This window comes from Rousettus aegyptiacus, unplaced genomic scaffold (assembly GCF_014176215.1).
Source record: "Rousettus aegyptiacus isolate mRouAeg1 unplaced genomic scaffold, mRouAeg1.p scaffold_m13_p_5, whole genome shotgun sequence".
NCBI classification, from domain to species: domain Eukaryota; kingdom Metazoa; phylum Chordata; class Mammalia; order Chiroptera; family Pteropodidae; genus Rousettus; species Rousettus aegyptiacus.
The window spans coordinates 4,631,140-4,644,868 of NW_023416308.1; the positions used below are offsets into that span (position 1 = coordinate 4,631,140).

The 13,729-nt window shown below is 43.3% G+C and overlaps 1 long non-coding RNA gene across 1 annotated transcript; it reads left to right on the forward strand.

Annotated features, from left to right (window-relative positions):
• Positions 1-137: 137 nt before the first annotated feature.
• On the forward strand, positions 138-13,716 carry LOC118602801. The gene is made up of 3 exons (XR_004950798.1): positions 138-259; positions 865-957; positions 8,101-13,716. It is a non-coding gene; the product is annotated as an uncharacterized LOC118602801 (long non-coding RNA).
• Positions 13,717-13,729: the final 13 nt, after the last annotated feature.

Consider the following 13,729-nt stretch of genomic DNA (forward strand, 5'->3'; position numbering starts at 1 on the left):
TCGCCGCCCGCCGCCGCGCCGCGCCCCGAGCCCCGCCCCGCGGCCCGGCCCGCCCCGGGCGCCCGCGCGGGGCGGGCCCGGAAGGGGGCGGCGCGGGCCGCGGAAGGCGTGGCCGCGCCCTCGGGGACGAGCGACGCCCCCCGACGGCCGGGGGACAGCGGGGAGGCGCCCGTGGGGGAGCGGCGACCTCCCCCTCGGGGGCGAATGGCCCCTCCTCAGGAGTAGGGCGAGGGAGTAATGACGCCCCTCGAGACGGCGGGTGAGGAACCAGCGAACCCCGTAGGAGGGGTGGGCTCGCCCAGAAGGAGCGACCAGGGAGGACGAGCGACCCGCCCCGCCTCAGAGGGGCCGGGCCGGGGGAGGAGGGTACGAGTGAGCCCCTCGGGACGGCTGGGCAGAATGAATGACCCTCTCTGGGGAGGTGGAGCCCTTGAGGAGAGAGTGACTTCTCCCTGGGGAATGTTTCCCCCCTCAGGGGCCGAAGTCGAGGCCTGGGGAGGGTCGCTCCTTCCCCGGGACTCAGGAATTCAGGACTGACCTGGAGAGAGGGCGCGTGAGGGCAGTTTAGGAGGAAGAGCGATCCCTTTGGGCGTCCACATTTCAGGCCCTCAGACTGGGGAGCAGCCGAGGGGCCAGCACTGCGCTCTCAGCCTCTGGGGGAGAAGCCTCGACGCCAGGTGCCCCAGGAGCCCGTGGCTGGAGCCGCACACCCTGTAAAACGCACCTCTTGGAGTTGAAGCCGGGCGCGTTCTGCTGCAGTTCAGATGCTTCCTTAGTTGCAGGGGCGGGGGACGGAGCAGCCAGAGGCCAGTGAGGGGTCTCTGTGGCCATCCTTTCAACTGAGAGAGTTTTATCCAACTTTAGGGAGAATTGGCAACTAGAGGGGGAGTGGAGGAAACAGCCCCAGTGCCACGCCTTGAACATCCTTTTTTTCCACCGTTTGTTCATTCCCTTCAGGTATGTTTTCATAGGTATGTTTTATCTTTAGTTCCATTCATTCATTCAGCATTTAATAAGAATCAACTTGCACATGCCAGACACTGTCCAGCAATCAGAACGAGTCAAGACATCCGACCTTTGTGGAATATAAATTCTACTAGGTAATTAATCGTGTATAAAATTTTAGTTCGTCATCATAGTGATGGCACTTTTCATTTCCTGACTCACACTACTTGTTCTGCGTGTTACTGCAGACTCATAAGTATCATTTTAAGTCTGTGGGCCGTCTTTCCCAGAGGATATGCTATGATCTCCTTAACCACTGTCATTCGATTGCTTTTAGTTTGTGGATCCTGTGTATAATATTTGATACAGTATTTTAATTCATTTCTTGGATGTCAGATTCCCAAGCCACACTATCCTGTTTTTCCAAATATAAAAAGTTAAATAATGAGAAATTTGCAGAAAATACACAGCATCTGACTCTAGAGATGGAATAATGTTGAATTAGAGGGAAGAACAGAGCTGCCACCTGCCTCAGTCCAAAATAGTCGGAGAAAAAGGTGGCGCCAGGTTAGGTGGGATTTTATTCATTCATTCGACAGGTATTTACCAAGTGCCTGTTTTGTGCTTGGCTATATTCTTGATAGGGATTTGAGGGTGAACAGACAGATGAAGTCTCTGCTAAAATGGAGCTTCATGTAGTTGCTTACATTTTATGAAGAAAAGGAAAACCCAGCCTCTAACTTCTCACTGGAAGGGGACTTAAAAATGCTTTTCCTTAAGAGTCAAAACACATTTCCAGCTCTCGTTCTTATCCCAGAGTGACGAGTTGACCCCGGCCTCACAAATATTGAATTTAAATGGTTTGCTTGTGTTTTGAAACAAAGTTGGTTCAGAGGAATGTGAAAATACAAGTTTTCCTAAAGTACCAGTCAGTGATGTATCCTCAAGCCCAACCAGAGAAGCTGATTCTGAAAATTGATTAGGAAAAGAAGCTATTTAATTTACTCTCTTGCCCTTAGGTTATCTCTTTTGAAAAACAGATTTCTTGAGGTATAATTGACATATTAAACTGCACATATTTAAAGTGTACAGTTTCCTAAGTTTGACATATATACGCACCCATGAAATCGTATCACCATAGTGAAGATAGTGAATATATCCAATGTACTGACCAGAATAATTTTAGTTTATGTAAAGTGAAAGTAACTGATGATTCCAGTTGGGGCTAAAAGATTTAGTTTGAAAAATAAATTAAGGTACCAAGACAATTTAATGAAAGAATAGTCTTTTCGACAACGTGCTGGGACATCTGGCTACCCACAATATAAAAAGATGAAGTGGGACCACCTACCTCACACCATATATAAAAATTAACTCGAAGTCAATCAATGACCTAAAGGCTAAAACTATAAGACTCGGATGAAAACGTAGGTGTAAATCTTTGTCACCTTGGATTAGGCAGTGGTGTTTTAGATATGACACCTAAAGCACAGGCAACAAAAGAAGAAATAGATAAATTTGACTCTCTCAAAATTTAAAACTTTTGCAGTTCAAAGGACACCACCAAGGAAGCGGAAAGACAGTCCACAGAATGGGAAAAATGTTTGCAACTCACATATGTGATAAAGGTTTGGTATCTTTAACATCTGAACTCTTATGACTCATCAATAAAATGACAACTCAGTTGAAAATGGGCAAAAGATTTGGATAGACATGTCTACAAAAAAGATATACAAATGGTTAATTAGGACACGAAAACATGTTCAGTATCATTAGTCACTAGGGAAACGCAAATCAAAATCACAATGAGACGCTTCATCCCACTAGCATGGCTATAATCCAGATTGGCAATCAAAAAGATGGCAAGGTCGTGGAGAAAGTGGGAGCCTCATACACTGCTGGTGGGAAGGTAAAACGTGCAGCCACTTTGGAAAACAGTGTGGCAGTTCTTCAAAGTGTTAAACAGAATTACCACGTGACCTAGCAATTCCACTCCCAGGTATGCACCCAAGAGAACTGAAAAGATAGGTTCGGGAAAAACTCGTACATGAATATTCATAGCAGCATTATTCCTAATAGCTAAAGAGTGGAAATAACCTAAATATCTGCCAGCTGGCGAATGGATAAATCAAATATAGTATATGCATGCGATAGAATATTATTTAGCCATAAAAAAAGAAATGAAACGTTGGTACATGCTACAACGTGAATGAATCCTGAAAACATGCTGAATGAGAGAAAACAGACATGAAAGGTCGCATGTTGTATAATTCTGTTTATAGGAAATGTCCAGAGGAGGCAAATCCATAGAAACAGAAAGCAGATTAGTGGTTTCCAGGGGCTGGAAGAGGTAAGAATGGAGAGTGATCACTAAGGAATATAAGGTGTCCATTTGGGGTGATGGAAATGTTATGGAAATTTAGTTGCAGAATCCCTGTGAATATACTGTCACTGAACTGTACATTTTAAAAGGCAGATATCATAGTACATGAATTACATATCAAAAAAAGAAATGGATTAGACAGTCAAGTCCTCAGGAAAAAAACAAGGTACATACTACAAAATAATGGGGCCAAACCTCATGGTCTTTCTTCATAGGGTACACCTCAGGCCCTCACACAGAGTTAATTTTTATTTTAGATAAAGCTCTAACAGTCTGGCTTATCTGGTATCCTTTGTTGCATGATAAGCCAGTTTACTGCAAAGTACTTCCTCTGAAAACTGCCCTTCCTCACAGAGATGGCCCCAGCGGCCATTTTTATACTATGTGACCTTGACCTTATTGGTTGAACCACAGTGGGAACCTGACCCCAACAGGGTTAGTCAGCCTCTCCTCTGGCACTGTTGTGCTGGGAGAGAGGCAGCCCTTTGTTCTCGACAAGTGACTGGGCACCGACCGAGTTGAGTAACCTCGGGTTGTGGCAGAGTCACATTCTTGGAGAACTCAATAAAAGGAAGCTGCAGAAGCAAAAGAATGACACAGATGGGCCAGGGGACGCAGTGGCGAGAGCGCCTAAGAAAATGGCCTCTCGGTTTTTGCTGAGTTTCCGCTTCTGGATCTGCCCCCTTGGTTCACCTTTGCCTATAAGATACACCCATAACCTTATAATAAATGTTCACTTTTCCATAAGCTAATAAGCCTCTGAAAATACTTCGGTTATGGGGCTAGGTTCCAAGAGATGAAAAATGTACTGTCACCGGTAACGTGGGTGTTAAAACAAATGTTTGTATGAGCGCAGCAAATTAGAGGTGGGAGGCACCTCCTGAGGCCACAAATGTTAAGAGCAGCAATAATACTGCCCCCCCCCCCCCCCCCCCAGAATAAGGCCCTATAAAAAGCAGTGCCAAGAACTCCAAAAAGCTCTTCAGTCTGGGATGATTTAGTTGCGAGGCCAGCAGTAGCCAATCTTAGTGTGCCTCAGGGTGTCAGCTGATTATAGCATGGTAACAATGATGTTGGTCACAGTGGCCTTGAGCCACAAAAGACCAGGCAGATGAAGCAGTATCCTTTGTTCAGGATTATCTGCAATGAGAAAATGTTTAAATGCTCAGACATTTAAAGATGAAAAGTTCACTTATCTGGTAACATTGTGAAATAGGTCATTTTATAACATAGTGACAGATACTTGTGGTCCAAACGTGTAATTATAGATACCTCCAGAAATAGCACATCCCTTAAATGAGAAACAAAATTGAGGAATTATAAATTATTTTATAATTTTGCTGTTTCTTTCCCCATGGAATCTTGGAGGCTGAAGCTTTTATGGAACATAGAAAAAAAAAAAACTGACTCTTATCTAAGAGGCCGTATGCTGATCACAGATAATCCTCTGTGCTATTTGCTAGATCAGTGGATCTCAAATCAGATCCAATGTCCCTCTAAAAAGCAATAGTTGCTAATATCCCATTAGTAGCCCTGAAAGAAATTAATATGGAATATAATCTGTCTACACTCAAACATATATATGTGTCAGTTTGCATTTTCATAACAATTAATGTGCTTATTGGCCATTTGTGTATCTTGGGAGAAATGTTAGCTCCTTTGCCCATTTTTAAGGTGGGTTGTCTTCTTTTAAGTTGTAAGAGTTCTTTATAAAGTCTCGATAGTTTTTTTTTTATCAGATATATGATCTGCAAATGTTTTCTTCCATTCAGTACATACAGTAGATTACAGATTATTCAAGTGGAAAAAAATGGAAAGTGGGATATTCTTGAAGATGAACTGGCCCTATATTTGTAATTGTGTCTTGAAATCCCAGGATATTTGACATTTGATCTCTGAGATGTAAAAAGACCTTGCAGACCACATCCTTTGATAGGCCACAGAAAATAGAAGATGGATAGGGAAAAGAAGCCAGGAATGCAAGAGGCGGTGGGGCGGTCGTGAGGTCCACCTGCGGGGACTGTTGTCTGATGTACCTGAGAACGACAGTCCTGAGGAGTGCGTACTGTGTGTGCCAGGCCGTGTGCGGGTAGAAGTGAGATTATTTACTAGTTGCGCATCCTTAGGTGACCTATTTGCTTTTTGGGAGCCTGTTTCTTTATATTAAATGAAGATCGGTGGTATCGTGTCGAAGATGACATCACCTGTATGACGATAGTGACAGGGAGACCGTGCTCAAGGCTGTATGGGCTTTATTTCATTCAGTCTCGCATGAGCCGTGAGGGAGACATTGAGAAACAGAAGTGAGACATGGTGAAATTATACCAGTGGTGAGTTGGGATCTGAGTCCGTGTCTGTCTGATTCCAGAATCTTTGCTCTTCACTATTTCATTGGGTAGTCTGAAAATGCTGTGAAATCATCTGTCTACTGCGAAACGTATAATATTATGTGGGGCTATTTTTCTGGTTCTGTTGCTTGGTGTGTACCAAGATTAAAGATAACGAGGGTCGTGGGGTCACCTTGAAATGGGAGAAATCTTGCTTGTGGAGATGGGAGTTATTGGAACCCCCATGCATTTCATCATGGTCCCTGACATTAGGGCACAGTGCAATCAAATATTTTCCAAATTTACTTAGAAGCCATTAGATACCTAAGTATTTGGAAGGATTACTCAACGGACTTGGGAAAAGAAGACCCAAAGATAAAGTCCTGTTAGTGTCAAATCTGGTAACTTTCTCAGACGGCATCTTAATTACTGCGGTAGAATAATGAGCACCGCCCCGCACAGGACAGCCACGTTGTAATCTCTGGACCCCGTAGACATGTTACCTTACATGGGAGACGGGCCTTTGCAAGTGTGAATAAGTTAAGAATCTTGAGATGGAGAGGTTGTCCTGGGTTATCCAAGTGGGCCCATTTTAATCACAAGTGTCCTTAAGACATGGAAGGGACAGGCTGAACAATCAGTCCCTGAAGGCCACGTGGTGAAGCACAGGGCACAGAGGAGAATACTAGGGGAGGCCATGACGCTGGAATGGCAAGAGATGGAGTCCCTCCCAGAGCCTCCAGAGGACTGTGGCCCAGCCAACACCCTGATGTTAGCTGATAAGACCCACTTCGGACTTCTGACCTTCAGAACTCCAGAACTCCAGAACTCCAGAACTGTAACATAATATATTTGTGTTGTCTTAATATATTTGTGTGGTCATTTGTTATAGCAGCTGAAGGAAACTAATACAGTTGCTAGTTCCATAGAAACACTAGAAACCTAAGATTCTTAGTTCAGATTAAGCCACAAAGAATGTCATTGTTGTCTCTAGTCTTTAGTCATGGGATAGCTTGATTTGTTTTCTTTTGGGGGAATTTTGGTTTACATTTTCCTGTGTACACTCAGACACATGGCAAGGGACCCGGGCTTAAAAGGGAGAAGTACAAAGCTAACTCCAAAAGGCAAATAATTATTCCTTCACAAAGTAATTTTTATAAGCACAGAAAATTAATCTCTTACCTGGACAAAATAAGGGCTTCGAAAAATTCAAAACCATTTCTGTGAATTTAGGTTTTTAAAAAAATAAGTGGAAAATTAAGATTTTTCACAGAGTAGAAATGTTTGCTTCATTTAATGTTCTTAATGACTTTTTTTGACAACTAGGGAGGAATTGTATTTAATGATGGAAAAGACCGATACTGGGATAGGTAATAGAACAAAGAGACAAAGGCTACAAAATGCGTAGATTAACTCAAAAAGCTTATAGCAGTTTGAATCCTACTCAGGATGTCCTATTTGTGAATGGTACAGCGTTAAGCAAGGGCAGTAAACCCTCAGAGGATCAAGCATCTTGTGTTTCTGAGACCGAGAAGTTTCCTGGGATGTGGGACTTTCAGTGCTAAAACTGGGCAAGTCCCTGGCAAACGGGAGGCATTGGTCACCCTCAGAAGGATTAAATCAGTGGGCTTCAGGTGGCTGTGATAGTGTGGTTCTGGATTCTGAGCCAGCACCCCGCGGGCCACGGACACCACTTCCCCACGCCCTTCGTCCACCCCAACCTTCGCTCTCCTAAGACTTGTACTGACTAAACTTGACATAAATCTGTTAAAAAACAAAAACAAGCGCTTGCTGCAAGAAGCGGGGAGGCCGTCTAATGTAGCCTCTAACCCACACTTCTCCTGATGTTTTATCAGATAACTTCAAGCTTACTGAGACGTTAGAATAAAAATGAAACGACAAAGCAGCCAAAAGCATCAAAGCTGTACCTTTTGTGTGACCCGACAGCATGTCTGATTTTTTTTCTCTAGCGAAGACAGTTTTCTAGAATACGCAGAATGTGGGTTAATCTCTTCTTCCCCCAACAGTGCCTGGATTTTTAGCCAAATAATTCTTCTCTAGCAGATGTAACTCCAGCAGAGTGGGAGTCCAAATTTCTTCAGGTTGCACAGCAGTTTCTGCTTTGAAAACCTTCACATGAGTGATACTCAGACTCCCGTTTCCAGTTGAGTCAGAGCTCAGCCTCATTAGCGTCTGCTAGAACATTCTGGAGGTCTTCTCGTGACTTTGGCTCCCTCTCTCTCTCTGTCGTAAGAGAGTTCTCTTAATGATAGTTGGTGGCTCTGAGGTTGACAGCACAGAGGGAGGGACTCACCAGACTCCACAAGCATCAAGCCGGTGGTAACATCTTACATTGCCATTGACCGGATGCAGATAAGCACCTCTCAGTCCATCAAATCCCAAAGCATTCTCTTGGGATTTTCCCCGTTCTTTTCTGTCCTTCAGTGTAGCCCTTGAAAACCGGCGAACACCGAGCAGCTGCATAGCTCTCCAGTGACAGGCGCGTGTGATGCGAGCCAGCCCGAGGGTCCTGAGGCGTGTGGTGGGCAGTGGTAAGTCACACCACCAGCAGGACGTCTTTGAGGAGCGTGGCGTCCTCTCCCTTTCTTTGGTTGCTTCCCTTTTTCTGGTTTTTCCGTTTCTCTGTCAGTAGGACATTTCCATGAGAAGTGGGGTGGCAAACTGTAGTCACTTTTCCTTGGATCAGTCGAGGGTAAAGGTTGCCTCTTTCCTGCCCTGAGAATCATCCAGAACCCTCATCTCCTGCTCCCTGCTTCCGACTTCTTTGCCAGGAGTGAGGCACCATCAGCCTCAGCCTTCTGTTCGGTCCAGCTCTGCCATTTGGCTTTAGTTTCATCAGCCTTCGGGAGGCCGAGTAGACAAATGCCTCCTTCAGCGTCCATTCCGGCCTCTCTGAGCTTGTACGTGATCAGTGACCGCTGGATCGTGTAAGTAACCTTCGCCTCTAATCAGAGTCTCAGTGTCAGTGATGTGAACGAGGCCTGTCATTGGGATTTGTTGTTAATATGTACATATTCACCTTTGAATATAGAGGAGGGTTCTAGTTGTAATTGGAGTGGAAAACGTCTTAGGTACTTTTTGTGTTGAATTTCTATCAGTAATTTTAAGTATACATTTAGAATTATCGCTATAATAAAATAATCATTGATTAGAAACTATTTTTCTATTAATAAAATGAATTAAAAATGTTATATAGTCTTAATTTTGTCTGAATGAAATAAAATAAAAATATATTTTATTTTCAAGAATAATAACTAAGAACTCTCAAATGATTTAATAGAAAAATCAATGAACAGAGATTTTCGTTGGCTAGTAATAATAAAGACCTAAAGATATTAGAAATTTAAAATATGAGTGAAGAAGTAATATTTAACTTGCTCTTGAAAATATTCAGAAAGTATGTTCAAGCAAAGCTTTGGTTTGTGGGTGGTTTCAGTGAGAGTATGTTATCCCCATCAACCCAGTTTTCAAGCACAGAGGCTGAAGAGGTCCAGAGTCTTTACCATGGTTATGTGGTGTCTAGGAGGAAGGAAGCGTTCGTGATTGGCAGCGTCACTGTCGCCAGGGTCCTGTTCCAGTAGAGCAGCCAAAAAATACTTAGCTCCCCGTGGGAACAGTTGAAAACGGACGTCTGATTAACATCCAAATGGTCAGGGGACCAACCGCAGGAGCAAGCCTAAGGAATGAGTGCTCCTCTGTTATAAAAAGCAAACTTTAAAAATCCATTATTAAAAGGTAACAAAAAAATTGAAAGACTATTAAACCTTTAGAAAACGTTCAGGTTTATTCTTGTACCGCCGCAGTAATGTTGGGCTTTGGGTATTGATTTTCACACCCAGCCTTTTGGCCAAATGTGTATTTGGTGCTCTTTTACTCTTGTTTTATTAATTTATTTATTTTTTATTTGAGGTAAAATTCGCACAACATTAAATTAACCATTTTAAAGTGGACAGTTCAGTGGCATTTAGTGCCTTCACGGTGTTGTGCAGCCACTACGCTGTCTGGTTTTAAAACGGTTTCGTCACCCAAAAAGGGAACCCATAGCCATTATGCGGTCACCCCCCAATTCCCGCCCCCTCCGCCCCCAGCCCTGTTCTCTGTCTCCATGGGTTCGCCTGGCCTGGATAGTCCACGTGAACGGAATCACACAGCGTGCGATCTTTCGTGTCTGGCTTCTTTCATTCAGCATGCTTTCGAGGTTCGCCCACATCATAGCATGTGCTAGTGCTTGATTCCTTTTTACGCATAATACTCCGCCGTGTGAATAGACCACATTTTGTTTATCCATTCTTCAGTCGATGGATATTAGGGTTGTTTTCGCCTTTTGGCTATTGCGAATAATGAGGCTACGCACATGCGTGTACAAGTGTTAGTTTGAGTCCCTGTTTTCAATTTGGGGGGTGTATACCTAAGAGTGGAATTGCTGGGCTAAATGATAATTCTGTGCCTAACTTTTTGAGGAACTGCCAGACTGTTTTCTTCCTTTATTCTTCGTACCGGGATGTGTGCATACCTGCCGACCGAGAAGTTCTTAGTTTCTCTGAGCGGCTCCAGAAATAACCAAGGTGCGGTAATGCTGTGTCATTGGTACGATGAGATACCACAGGCCTTTACTGCAAGATTCCTCTGCAGTTGTCCTTGTACCTGGGCAAATCTGCCGAAGACAACCCAGAACATCTGCATTGGGAAGACTTTATCCAACCTCATCGTGCTGGCTTGTTAAGGACATTTATTCGTGCATTCATCAAACAGTTATTTAGTTCTCGGTGTTTATCTGTGAACTAAACAGACAAAAATCTGCTTCCAAGAGACAGACAATAGACAATAAAGATAATAAGTAGAGGCAGTCAAGGAAAACCATGGAAATTTATTAGCAAATGATTGTAATAGTCAATATTTAATAAAAAAAAAAGTCATGACTGTAGTTAGATATTTTTGTTCTGCGGTTTATTTACTTTTTTCCCTTTTTCTTGGACTCACCTCTGGCAAGACTTCTATCTTATTAATCTTTCATAGAACCACCTTTTAGTTTTGTTAGTTATTTCATTTGTTCTGTATTTCATTGATTTCTGCCGCGATAGTTATTAATTTCCTTCGTGTTTCTTTCATTTGGTTCTGTTCCTCTTTTTCTAGTGTTTTGGGTTGAATGCTTAGCTCATGTCTTTTTTAACCTTTCTCGTTTCCTGATAAATGTCTATAAAGCTATAAATTTCCCTTCCAAGTAGTGATTTCACTGTGTCCCACCAATTTTGACATTCAGTGTTTTCTCTCTTCAGTTCTGAATTTTTCCAGGAGTCACTTAGCAATATTTTATTTGGCTTTCAAATATTTTAAGATTTTATCTCTTTAAAATTAATTTCTAACTTTATTAAAATGCGGTTGGAGAACCTGGTCTGTGTCCTATTGATCACTGGGAATGTATTGCAGGAAATACCCGGTCAGGTACAAGTCCGTTTTTGGAAATGTTCCCTGTGTCCCCTAAAAGAATGAGCATCCTTGCTTGGGTGGTGAATTGCCTACATATGTTTTAGCTCAGGAGAGGCCCTCTCTAAGTAACAATATCTGTGCTGAGATCTGAATGTTGGGAAGGCGCCATCTCTCTGAAAATCCAGGGAGAAAGGATCCCAAGAAACGAGAACAGCAAGTGCAAAGGCCCTGAGGTAGGAATGAGCTCTGTGTTTTCTAGGAACAGATAGGAGTCAGTATGCATGGAGCATAGTGGACAGGGAGGAGACTGAGGTCAGCTAAGGTCCTGAGAAGTAGTCGGGCCAGATCGAGTAGGGTCTCAGAGAATACGGTATGGACTTTTGATTTTAACTAACACAGTACATTCATTTTTCCCTCGCTAGGTGATGTGCTAAGCACTTTACATAAGCTTAATATCAAGTACAAATTGATCTTCTTTTATACAATGGAGGGAGCATTTTGAGCTTTAAAGTGCCTTAGAGATTATATTTAGCCCCGTCCTCTCCCTTTGCAAATAAAGGAACTGAGATGAGGTCTAGAGGGGTCTCAGGCTCGTCAGGCAAAACCCAGGCTCTGGACATGGCCCCGTCTCTTTGACAGATAAGGACTTCATTTTATATAGTGAAAGGAATCTTATCTTGTCATGAACCTTGTTGTAAAGCAAAAATCGCCCTCACCCATCCTATTATTTTACGAATTCAGACCTTTATAGGTTAGGTTTATTTCAAGTGAGCTTCCCACAGGGATTCCTTCCTCTCTTGAAATACTCCACCCATTCCCTTCTGACCCCTCTCGGCTTCTCCTCCGCATTCGGATCTGCCTCCGCGATACAGCAGCTTCAGCCCTCCCTGCATTCTCTTGGGAGCCACCTTTCATTTCCAGGACAACCCGTCCCAGCCCTTTTCGACGAGGCCTCTGTGCCACATTAAAAAAAAAAAAAAAAAGCCTCTCCCTTTCAAAGACACCCTTAATTACCCATTGGGACAGTCTGGCTGTGTACGGTTTTCCCTCGTGGCCTTCCTTGGATTGACAGGGGAGCAAATGTGGATGTCCCCTGAGCGATTCCAGGCACTTATCTGAAATCGAAAGCAGATTTATTCCACCACGAAAGTAGACATTTCTTTCCTGAAGGTAGATGGCAAAGTCAGTGCCTCAGGCAAGATCAGGGCCTCAGAGTCCACCCTAAGAAAGCCAAAGGTAAGATCGATATTCACTAACCACGGGCTCATTCCTCCTTCCATGCAAATCCTTGCAAAAGTTCTGGCTTGCTGGCCCTGGAATGTTTTCTTACAAGACCCATTGATACTCCTCCGGAGGACGTGAAGAAATGTGAATAGGGCTGACCTATGCCTCCGGCTGAGACTCAGGCAGAAAGAACGTCTACATGCTGCAAAAAAGTAGATGTTTTAAAATGATACTTAGAAATTTCCACAAAACATAAAAATCCCACAGTTGCCTAGACATTAGCTTTTATTTTTGGCAATTAAAAAAATTATAAGTATACATAACGAATTTATGATCCGAACTGTTTTCAAGCGTACTGCTCGGTGGCATTGTGTTCACAGTGTGGTGCCAACATCACCACCATCCAGAACTGGACCAGAACTTTTTTTCACCATCCCAAAGAGAAGCTCTGCACCCATTAAACACTCACCGCCTCGTCCCTCCCCCTTCTCCCTCAGCCCCTGGCGACTACTGAGCTGCTGTTTATCGCTGTGGGTTTGCCTGTTCTGGACATTTCATATAAATGGAATCATACAGTTTGTGGCCTTTAGTGTCTGGCTTCTTGTTGTCAAGGTTCATTCACGTCGTAGCATCTATCAGTGCTTCATTCCTTTTTCTGGCCAAATAATATTTCATCGTATGACTAGACCATGTTTTGTTTATCCATTTATCGGCTGACGGACACTTGGGTCATTTTTATCTTCTGGCTGTTGTCAATAATGCTGCTCTGAACATTTGTGTACAGGTGTCTATCTGAGTCCCTGCTTTCAGTTCTTTTGGGTGCGGACCTAGCAATGGATTAGCTGAATCATATAAAAAAAAATCTTTATTTAAGAATTTGAGGAACTTTTAATCCTAAACATTAGATCTTGTATTAAAAATATATTTGTCACAATTAAGAGAGAGGGGGTGTTTGTTTGGGCTACCATAACAAAGCACCACAGATAGACTGGCTTAAAAAACAGAAATTTATTTTCCTCTGGTCCTGGAGGCTTCCTGTCCAACACCAAGGTGTCCGCAGGGTGGGTTTCTTCTAAGGCGTCTCTCCTTGTCTTACAGACAGCCATCTTCTTCCTGGACTTTCTGCGCCTGCGTCCTAATCTCTCCTTCTTGTAAGGATAAGAGTCGGATTGGGTTAGGGCCTGCCCTGTATGGTCTCATGTTAATTACCTCATTAAAGACTACATCTCCAACTACAGTCATATTCTGAGGTAATGGGACTTACGACTTCAACATATGCCTTTGGGGGTCGGGGTGGGGGGGGGAATTCAGCCCCAAACAAGAGATATAAAGCCAGTCATTTGCCAACTCTTTAAATTGACATACCCCCAAACAAATCATGATAGAGGAAGACCCAAAAGAC